Genomic DNA, 10,914 nt, shown 5'->3' on the forward strand with positions numbered 1-10,914 from the left:
CATGGATGAAGAAATGAAAGTTCATTTTGCTTCCAATTTTCAACAAAGGAACACTGAGTAATCAAAGAAATAATGCTGACTGAAGCTTTGGAATGGTGATTATGGGGGTATGCTCTTTAAGCTTTTTTTAAACTGTTTTTTTTAACTTCAAATACTCTCAAAATTAAAAAGATGGGAAACCATAACCATCATCCTATTATAGTATAAAATTATTGTCTCTTTACCCATCTTCCTTATCCACATACAAGTAGGCACTATAAAGCGCTTAATACATGGCCTGACACCTATATGTTTCCTTAAAATAACATAGTATAGTTTAATATAGTTCTTCTTATGCAGATTTAATTTACACTGAGAACATTGACCTAGCATTTTTAATTTCTTCTCCATTACTTTTCTTTTTTATTTATTAATTTAGCTGTGTATAACTCTCATTCACTATTTCTATTGCATTATATTCCACCGAAAGAACCCACTGTATTTATTTTATTTATCACCTTTGTGGGACATTTGGCTGCTTTCAATTCTCTGTTTGTGTAAAACAATGCTAAAAAGAGCTTCCTGTATTTGCCACCATATGGTTCTATGCATGAGTTTTCCTTCGGGCTGTCAGGTTGTGGGATGGGGAGTAAAACCAGCAGTGATATTAGATTAATGCACACTTAATTTCATTAAATCTGATGGATTGCTCTCCAGAAAGTCTGTGCCAGTTTACATCTCACCAGCAGAGCCCCAAATGGTTCCATTTTTCACCCATCACCAGCAGCTAAAATTCTCTCACTTTCTAATTTTTGTCAATGTGATGGTATAAAATTATATCACACAATTATTTTAATTACCATTTTTTCTAATTACTAAAAACATGGACTTTCTCTTCATATGCACTTTCCTTTTTATTAAATTACATTTTTATTCCTTTTATCAAGTTTAATGTCTTTTGCTGTTATTGTTGGTGATTTGAAGGCAAGGTTTATGTATTCCACATAGTAATATCTTGTTTAAATTTAGATACTGAAAATATATCCTTTCAGACTGCTAATTTTGTCCATGATGTCCTATGTAAGAAATAAATCCATAATTTTGATCTGATTTAATCCATAAATATTTCACTTATTATTTATTACTTATTATTTTCTTCTTTCTTCAGGTTATCAGTCTTATGTATGTATGTATTTATATATTTATTTTTATGTGAGCAATCATTTGATTTATAAAAAGGTACAACAAAATTTAAAATGACACAAAATACAAATATCAAAATAATATCAAAAGGTGAGTGTATTTAACCATACTCAGCTCATAACAAAGCAAATGGGGAAGGGGAATAATTCATGCTATATAGTGTATTGCTAAATGAACTCACAGCAGAACAAGTTGATAAAGGCAGAGGAACTGGATCTTTAAAGAATTAGAACTGTGGGGCTCCAGAATCATCTGGCATTTGCTCAATGTTGTACCTATGGTTAGAAACATACATGATGAGAACTCCAGGGATCTTTCAGATCCTTCCTTTAAGGTATCGGTGGCTACAGGATAACATTTGTACTGAATTATTCTCTGTACTAAGTAGTCATCTGCATATGTTCCTTTGTATGTCCGTGGTAATTGTTCCAATCTTGGATACTTGGCAATCCTTAGAGCCACTTGATAACTTCTGTTCCAATCTCTCAGTTTCAGCTATTACACAGTCAGTTATACAAGGGAAACACTTAGCATACGGATGGCTTATCACTGACTACTAAGTCATGTTTGTGTTTAATGGAAAAGTTGCTATCAACCAGGATGTGGTAAGGTGGGTCAGCTGTGTATTGTGTTGGGAGAATAAGCAGGAAGGATGTTGGGGGGACTTCTTTTTCCTTGGGTGCACTGAGATCTTTCTTTTCTTTCTTTTTAGGTTTTAATCTATCCTTCTCTTAAAGCCTCTGATCTCAGAGACTAAGTGTTCAGTTCATGGTTTCATACTTTCTTTTGCTTCCTTCTGTTCATGCCACACTCTTCTTGGTCCTTCTTCCTTCTCCTTCTCCTTCTCCTTCTCCTTCTCCTTCTCCTTCTCTTCTCCTTCTCCTTCTCCTTCTCCTTCTCCTTCTCCTTCTCCTTTTCCTCCTCCTCCTCCTCCTCCTGCTCCTCCTCCTTCTTCTTCTTCTTAGTCTTCTTTTAAGATTTTATTTATTTATTCATGAGAGACCAGAGAGGCAGAGACATAGGCAGAGAGAGAGAGGCAGGCTCCCTCTGGGAAGCCTGATAAGGGACTCCACCCTAGGACCCCCGGAGATCACGACCTGAGCCAAAGGCAGATGCTCAACCACTGAGCCACTCAGATGCCCCAGTCCTTCCTCTTTAAAACAAGTTTTTCATTTGGCTTCCAGGACTTGACTTCCTTTAGACTCATTTTAACCATGTCTCTGGTTAATCTTCAGACTCCTTCCTTTATTCTCTTTTTTTTTTTTCAATTCTACCTTTCAGCATCCCCACAGCTCCATCCTCAGTTCTTTAATTTTTTTCCTATCTCTACTCATTGCACAGTAAATTGCATCCATTCTCAAGGTTATGATTAACATTACATGCTCATGAGTCTCAAATTCTGTCTCTAACCAAACCCTTCCTCTAATTCCAGGCTGGCACATCCTCAGTGAATCACAAATCAGACAGAGGTTCTATTGGAGAAGCAGAGCCAGGAGGAGATACATTGCTGCAGTCAACTGGCTTGTAGGATGCTGGACCCTGACCAAGTAAGAAATCTGTAAGGCAGGCTGTCAGAAATGGCAAGCTAGAACTCTCAGCCAAGGGCTCAAATTATTAACCATAGGAGCAATTTCTTTTTTATGGAAGCCTCAGCTTCACCTTTCAACTGACTAAATGAGGCCTACTCAGACTAGGTAAGATAATCTCTGTTACTTGAATTCAACTGATTATGGATTCTAATTGCATTTACAAAATAGCTTCCACAGCAATACGTAGGTTTTGTGTTTGATTGATTAACCAGTGACTCTAGCCTAGTCAAATTGATACATATAACCACCATAGTCACAAAGCATTTCTCAAAGCAAACTCTTAATTCCTTTGTCCTCCTCACCCTAAGCCTTCTCCTCACAGAGTTTACCCCATCCCAGTTTATGTCAAGAAGCATATTCTTTCCATCAGAAACAGTAGAGTGCCTGTCAGTCATTTTGATTTCTTATACTTTGCATCCAGTACACTGGCAAAACTTGTTAGTTCTATCTTCTTTTTTTTTTCTTTTAAAGATTTTATTCATTTATTCATGAGAGACACAAGGAGAGAGAGAGGCAGAGACACAGGCAGAGGGAGAAACAGTCTCCATGCAGGGAGCTGGATGTGGGACTTGATCCTGGGACTCCAAGATCACACCCTGGGCTGAAGGCGGTGCTAACCACTGAGCCACCCGCACCCGGGCTGCCCAGTTCTGTCTTCTATATCCATAATATGACCAATTCCTACCAGCACTAGGAAATATGGTTCAAGCCAAGATCAACCTATTTCCATATTTATGGTAATAGCCTCCCAACAGATCTCTGCACCTTTAGGCTTGCTGAGCTTTGGTGTTTTGTCCATAAAGCAGGCCATATCCAGATCCTGCCAAGGGAAATCATGTCACTGTTCTCTTCAAAATGCCTAATGACTTCCTATCATAGGAAAAAAGTGAAAGGGAGAAAATAAAGGTTTGTTCCATGGATTGATGTCTTTTACTTTCTTTCCTATAAGAATTTTTTAACTGGAGAAAGAAACTAACATATGTGCAATATTTGTTGTACTCTATACAAACTAAATGTTTTAATTAATAAGAGTAATATCTAATATTTATCAAGCACTTACTATGTGCCCTGGTACTGCTCCAAGAACTTTAGGTATTATCACAGTTAAGTCTGTGACAACACTGTGAAGCATTATCATGATTACCAGTTTTCATTCAAGAAAAGTGAGGTATAGAGAGATAAACATTTCACCTAAATTCACAGACATCATTAAGCAAATTTTTGTGGAAATAATTGGTATCAAAAATGACCAAATAAACACTGATGGGCTGTATAAATTACTTGAAACATCTTAGAAAGAACACTTTAAAGTGCTTGAATGTCTTCAGTATTGAAAACTAGGGAAACATGGGTCATACCTAGCCTGTTACCTGTTTTTTATAATAGTTTTTATTGGAACATAGCTACAATTATTTGTTTACATATTGTCTATGGCTGCTTTCATGGTAGGAGGCAAAGTTGAGGAGTTATGGTAAAGACCATATATGACCTGAAAAACTGACAATATTTTTTATTTAGCCCTTTATAGAAAAAAGTTTGCTGACCAACGCTTAGAAGAAAGTCAATGAAAATTATTATTGTAAAAAAGTGTTCTGCTTTCTTTCTATAGTTGTCCCAGTGTCCAGTTACCTTTGAGATGAAGACAGAATTTGGTCATGGAGTCATGAAAGCAAAATATTCCACCCGAAATACAAGTAGTCATGCCTTCTTACCAGGTGCTTACATTTAGGTAACAAATCTACTTAAAATCATTTAACAGAAATTGCAAGGCAAACTTTGAGTTTTCAGAGCCCTCTGGGAATCATTTGTTTGATTCATTGGCTGTTAAACAGATGTCCTCACATTAGAATTTCAGGGTCCATAAAATGTGATAAGAACTGGGAATGCATCTAAAACAGAGACCATTAAAGACCAGCTCTCTTCTTGTGAGTTTCTGTTGGCTCTTCTCTCCCCACTCCCCCCACCCCCACCCCAGCCCTTTGTCTCTTTCTTTGCTCGTTTTTGCTGCCCAGGTACTCAGTGGAAAAGCTCTTGTCAATTTTCTTATCATTAATTAACTATTAACAATACAAGATTCATGTATTTTATGGTTCAGAAACATTAAAAAAATATATATATCTTTAGATTTATTATTAAAAGTAGAATTTCTTGTAAGGTAAAATAGGTATTTAGAGGAAGTTTCTACTTAGGTGCTAGTTTCAATATAAGCTATTATAAAAATAAATGAGTTCCTGTTGATTTATATTCTTGTTATATGGTAAATACTTTATTAAAACCTATTGCATAGGGACGCCCACGTGGCTCAGTGGTTGAGCTTCTGCCTTCTACTCAGGTCGTGATCCCGGTGTCTTAAGATCAAGTCCCACATCAGGCTCCCTGCATGGATCCTGCTTCTTCTCTCTCTGCTTATGTCTCTGTCTCTTTCTGTGTCTCTCATGAATACATAAATAAAATATTTTTTAAAAACCCTATTGCATAGTATATTATTTAATAAATATGGGGAATTAATGGATACTAAATGAGCTGTTTTAAAATATTTTTGTAGTTTAAAAGAGAAAAAAATCCTCTTCCCCACTGGCATCACACTTAATCATGTATTTATTTTTATTTGAAACATCTATGTCTGAGAAGTCTATATATGAACTTACACAATAACTAAACTAGAAATTTTTTCATTTATCAAACATTTACTCAAAAGTTACAAAGTTACTTTCTGCAAGTGACTGAGGATACAAAAATGGTTCAAAATTTAAATAATATAATCACTAAAAATAGTAATATTGACAGCAATAATTATCAAAATATAGGGGCAGCAGGCAAAATTATATTCAGAGAACTACTTCTGGATTTAAATTTTGTCATTCTTGGGAAGCCGGGGTGGCTCAGTGGTTGAGCATCTGCCTTTGGCCCAGGTCATGATCCTGGAGTCTTGGGATTGAATCCTGCATCAGAGTCTGCAGGCAGCTTGCCTATGTCTCTGCCTCTCTCTCTGTGTCACTCATAAATAAATAAAATCTTTAAAAAAATAAATTTTGTCATTCTTACCGGAATGAAACATAAAGAATTCAGCTCAAGAAGAAAAACAATAAGAAAACAAAATTAAAATAAGGAAGAAAACAGGGGTGCTTGCATGGCTCCACTAGGTTGGTCATCTGGCTCTTGGTTTAGGCTCAGGTCATGATCTCATGGGTCCTGAAATCTAGCCCTCGGTGGGCTCTGCTCTCAGCAGGGAGTCTGCTTGAAATTCTGTTCCTCTCCCCCTCCTGCTACTCACGTGCACACAAGTGCACACACTCTTTCTCAAATAAATATTTAAAAAAAGAAAAAAAGGAAATTAAAAAAAAAACAAAGAAAAAGCTAAAAACTACTGTTTTTTTTTTTTAAGTGAAAAATAGTATTCTTAAATCTAAGTGTTGGATTTTGAGGGATGAAGGGACTCAACACAACATGAATATAAACAGTTTAAACAGTAGAAGATGATCTCCAGACCAACTGAATCAATTAAAAAGAGAAAAATAAACAAAAGATGGTAAAGAGGATCTAAGAATACATAGAAAGCAGTTAAAAATAAATATTAAGTGAGACTATGCAAATACATGTTGCTCTATGGTAACTTCATTTCAAAAGGCTATATTACTATAGTTTTCAAAGCCACTCAGTTAAACCCCAAACTGGTAACTTTACCTACAAATTGTCTTTAAAATTCTTTAAAATATTTTTTAAATAATTTTACACATATTAGCAGGAAGAGAAAGATTCTTCTATCCTGAGATAAAGTAGAAAGCAATCTTCATTTAGATTTTAACTAGCAGTTGAAAGCCAGAGAGCTTGTAGAATCTCTTTGGTGGCTAGTGTTTTTCTATGTTTTTTTTGTTTGTTTCTCTCTTTTTAACTCTTAAATTGACTTTACGTTTTAATGGATTTTTAGGTCCACAGAGACAGAGATCAGAAATTAGAGGGAGTTCTCATATACCCCCCTTCCCACATGCATAGCTTCCCCCACCCTCAATATCTTTGACCAGAGTGAAACATTTTTTTTTTCCAAATTACAAAGCTACACTGACAGATCAGAATCATCCAAAGCCTATAGTTTACTTTAGGTTTAACTCTATGGGTTTTAACAATAGTATCATACAAAATAGTTTCCCTACCCTAAAAATCTTTTGTGCTCTCCCTATTCTTCCTTATTTCTCCCCTAATCCATGACAATTACTGACTTTTTCTGTCTACATAGCTTTACCTTATTTAGAATGTCATATAATTAGAAATATAGTTTCTGGCCTTTTCAGATTGGCTTCTTTCACTCACAAATATGCATTTAGGATCCCTTAATGTCTTTGCATAATATTCCATTGTCTAGGTGTACATTTTATTTATCAATTCATATACCTATGAATTGGACATCTTGGTTCCTTCTAAATTCTAACAATTACTAATAAAGCTGTTATAAATATCAGAGGGCAGGTTTATTTAGACACAAATTTTCAACTTCTTTGGAAAAATAAAAAAGAGTACTATTGTGCAGTATTTTTTAAAGAAATTTAATGGTAACAGGGTAATGGGTATTAAGGAGGGCATATGATGTAATGAGTATTGGGTGTTATATACAAATGATAAGTCACTGAACTCTGCCTTGAGATTAATAATACATGATATGTTAATGAATTGAATTAAAAAAATAAATAAAATGAATGTTTTTTTTTAAAGAATTTAACTGTGAAAAATTTTTGATAAGACTTGATTTCTCTAGTTTACTATAAATACCAGAGCTCTCAATTATATTATACCCAACCATCTTACATTTATGTTGCTTACTTTGGGCATTTGAAATTTAACTACAGTAGCCTAATGGAATTTTATATATCTTAGGCAAGAAAGAGGCATTTTTCATCTAAGAAAGAAAAATATATAAAATATACTTATTTTAATTCACTTCTGATTTTGGGAAACTAGTCTGAGGATCCCTGGAAAAGAAACCTCTGACATTCATTAGGAGTCTTCAGGAGACTGCAGAATATTTTTCTTTAGGGCTCTTTAATGGTGAAATTGATTCATTTTCTGGTCATATTTTCATAAGAGTGAGACAGTGGCTTTAGACCTGGTTTTGGCCTGAGTGTTGCAGAAAACAGAAATTTCCTGTCTATTTCATGATTTTGTGAGGAATATATAAACTAAAAGAATATAAAGTATAAGGAATATATAAACTAAATAAAACCTTCACCTGCTACAGATATTAAAGGAAGTTCTGAGTTTTTTCATTCTATACTATACTAATATAACTCTGAAAAATAGTCCTAACTTCTAAAATAGTCTAGGTCCAGTTTATCAAAGGGCATTCCTTTAGATGATAGGATGGACTAGACTAATAAATTATGAGGATTTTATTGGAGATATTGCTTTGGAGTCACTCTGTACCTGGAGATGCCATGCCACTTTGAAAGAATACTTATTTATTGCTACGAACTTGTTGTGGTGGTAGTCTATTTTATACTGGCAGAATCTGTTGACTGAGAGTGTAAGATGTTAAAAAACCAATAATAGAGCTTGTTTAGATAGCACCAAGAGGATGACACGAGGAAAGAGATATGGTAAAAATTTGGCTTTGCCTCTAGGTAGAAATGCAGCTCCTTGTTGAAAAAAGAGTGACATTTTCTAAGTAACAATTATCTGCACAGATATGTGTCTTAATGACTAAATTGCATGTGAAAATGGCATACAGATCTATCAGGGAGTATATGCATAGTTAATTATGTCTGAAATAATAAATGTATGATTTTTCATAGGATAAGGTAAACAGCCAATTAAAATAAGATATGATATACACTTTCTCTACTCATTAGTCAAAGCATAAAACATTTTAACATTGCCTCAATAATTTACTTGTGTTAGAATAAAGGGAAATGCTTAAAACATTAATAGGGTACTTTACAATCTTGAAGTCAATAAGTTGTTATATGATAGTTATGTAAATAATTCACAACTCCATTCAGCAGAAGAGGACAAAGACTTTTCTGCACAGTGCAAATACTTAAATATGCTATAGCTTTCTCCACTGGGTCAAGCTATCTTCAATGGCTTCTCACAGATGAAGCCTGGAGACATTTTTATGCTAATATTCTACTTACATTTCTCTCCATGGATATATTACTATTATTATAAATACTATTAGCTGAACTTTTACTTACTGCTACTATGATCCTAGCTCTACTCAGGTGCTATGCAAAGGGACAAGTAAATGCTCCGTGATCACACTTAGTCTCGAGCAAAAATAAAATAGAGATTAGCAAAAATAAAATAGGGCTTATATAAAATAGAGTTTAGCAAAAACAAAAAAAAATAACAAATAACTTATATGTATATCAGATAAAATTCACTTTCAATATTAAAATTTCAGTAGACTTCATGATTTAGTATGCAAGAGAAATCTTAGTTTTCTAGAATAATTTGACCCAATATAATTCACATAATAGATTATGTGCCCCAAATGTGTGATACAAGTAAGAGATCAAGAAGGTAAAGGACAGCTATAAATTTTGGGGCTGAGGCAAGATGGCAGAAGAGTTGTGACCTAGTTTCATCTAGTCCCCTGAATTTAGCTAGATAACTATCAAATCATCCTGAACAACTATGAATTCAACCTGAAATGTTAAGAAAAGAATGGCTTGAATTCTACAAATGGAAAAGTGACAACTTTTTGTAAGATAGGAGTGTGGAAAAGCCAAAACTAAGGGGATATATCAGAAAATAAATGGTAGCAGGAGGGAACCTGCATAAGCCAGCTAAGGGAAAGTAATACAACTCTGGAGTGCAAAATTGGAACCTTTAGAAATCTACTCCAATGAGAGACTTCCCTGCCTGAAAGGTGCTCAGTGGTAAAGTGGGGCAGATGGGAAAGTAGGGTCTCAAGATTCCTGGAATCACAGAAAGCAGAAGCGCCTGAGCCAGCAGAGTTCCCAAGCATTGGAATAGGACAACTGGTTTAGGTCAGTAAGTCCGGAAGAGGTTTCTCAGCTCAGTTGGCCATAAAACTCAGACCATGGCCCCATTGGGTGACCACTGTCCTTGTTGGGGCCCTGCAAAGAACTGGAACACGGCAACCCTCTGCCTTTCCCTGGGGAAGGTTGGAACAGGTGTGCACAAGACTGAGCAAACACTCTCTGTGCAGGGGTCTGTAAAGGACAGAAATGAGGGGACCCTCTTCCTTCTTCTGGGAGGATTGTTGTGGGCACACACCGTAGGAGTCTTCAGAGTTTCACAGATACAGTGATCCTTCAATTCTGATGCTGGAGGTCCTGAGTGGCCATTTTTATTCTCACCCTCTAATGAGGCATGAGAAGCCTTCAGGGACAAAAGCCAGAGAACAACCAGCTTACACCGAGTCCAGCCCCCTGGCAAGGAGCAGTGCAACTCTGCCCAAGCAAAGACATCTGAGAATCAGCACAGAAGACCCCTTCCCCTGGAAGACCTGAAAAAAGAGGTGAACACCAAGTTTACAAACCAAACAAGACTGTAAAACTAAATAGTATTTAGTATTTAGAACTCCAGGTTTTCTCTTAGGATTCATATATCTTTCAGTTTAAATTTTTCAGTTCCTTTTTTTTCTTTTTTTCCTTTTTGACTAGTTTCTTATTTTTTTTAAAGATTTTATTTATTTATTCATAGACACAGAGAGAGAGAGAGAGAGAGAGGCAGAGACACAGACAGAGGGAGAAGCAGGCTCCATGCAGGGAGCCCAATGTGGGACTCGATCCTGTGTCTCCAGGATCACACCCCAGGCTGCAGGCAGTGCCAAACCACTGCGCCACCAGGGCTGCCCACTAGTTTCTTATTTTATCAACTCTTTGTTTTTAAGTCTTTTCTTAGCTTTCATTTTTTGGATTTACATTTTATAAATATATTCTTCATTTTTGTCTTCATTTCACTGTATTCAATTTTATTTTTGTATATATATTTATGTATATAAGTTTTGCCTTCTTTACATTTTTGGGACATAGTGTCTTCTAACACAGACCAAAAGACACTCAGGGCCAAGTGAATCACCCTGTTTTGTCTGTCCTGTGAGATTATATTCTCTCTTTCCCTCATCCATTTCTTTCTGGGCAAAATGACTAAAAGGAGGAATTCACAACAAAAAAAGAAATAA

At 35.6% G+C, this 10,914-nt stretch overlaps 1 pseudogene; it reads right to left on the reverse strand.

Moving 5' to 3' along the window:
* Positions 1-1,408: 1,408 nt before the first annotated feature.
* On the reverse strand, positions 1,409-1,952 carry LOC140611276 (rRNA-processing protein FCF1 homolog pseudogene; annotated as a pseudogene).
* Between the last annotated feature and the right edge of the window lie 8,962 nt (positions 1,953-10,914).

Source organism: Canis lupus, chromosome 19, assembly GCF_048164855.1.
Source record: "Canis lupus baileyi chromosome 19, mCanLup2.hap1, whole genome shotgun sequence".
In the NCBI taxonomy this organism is placed as follows: Eukaryota; Metazoa; Chordata; class Mammalia; order Carnivora; family Canidae; genus Canis; species Canis lupus.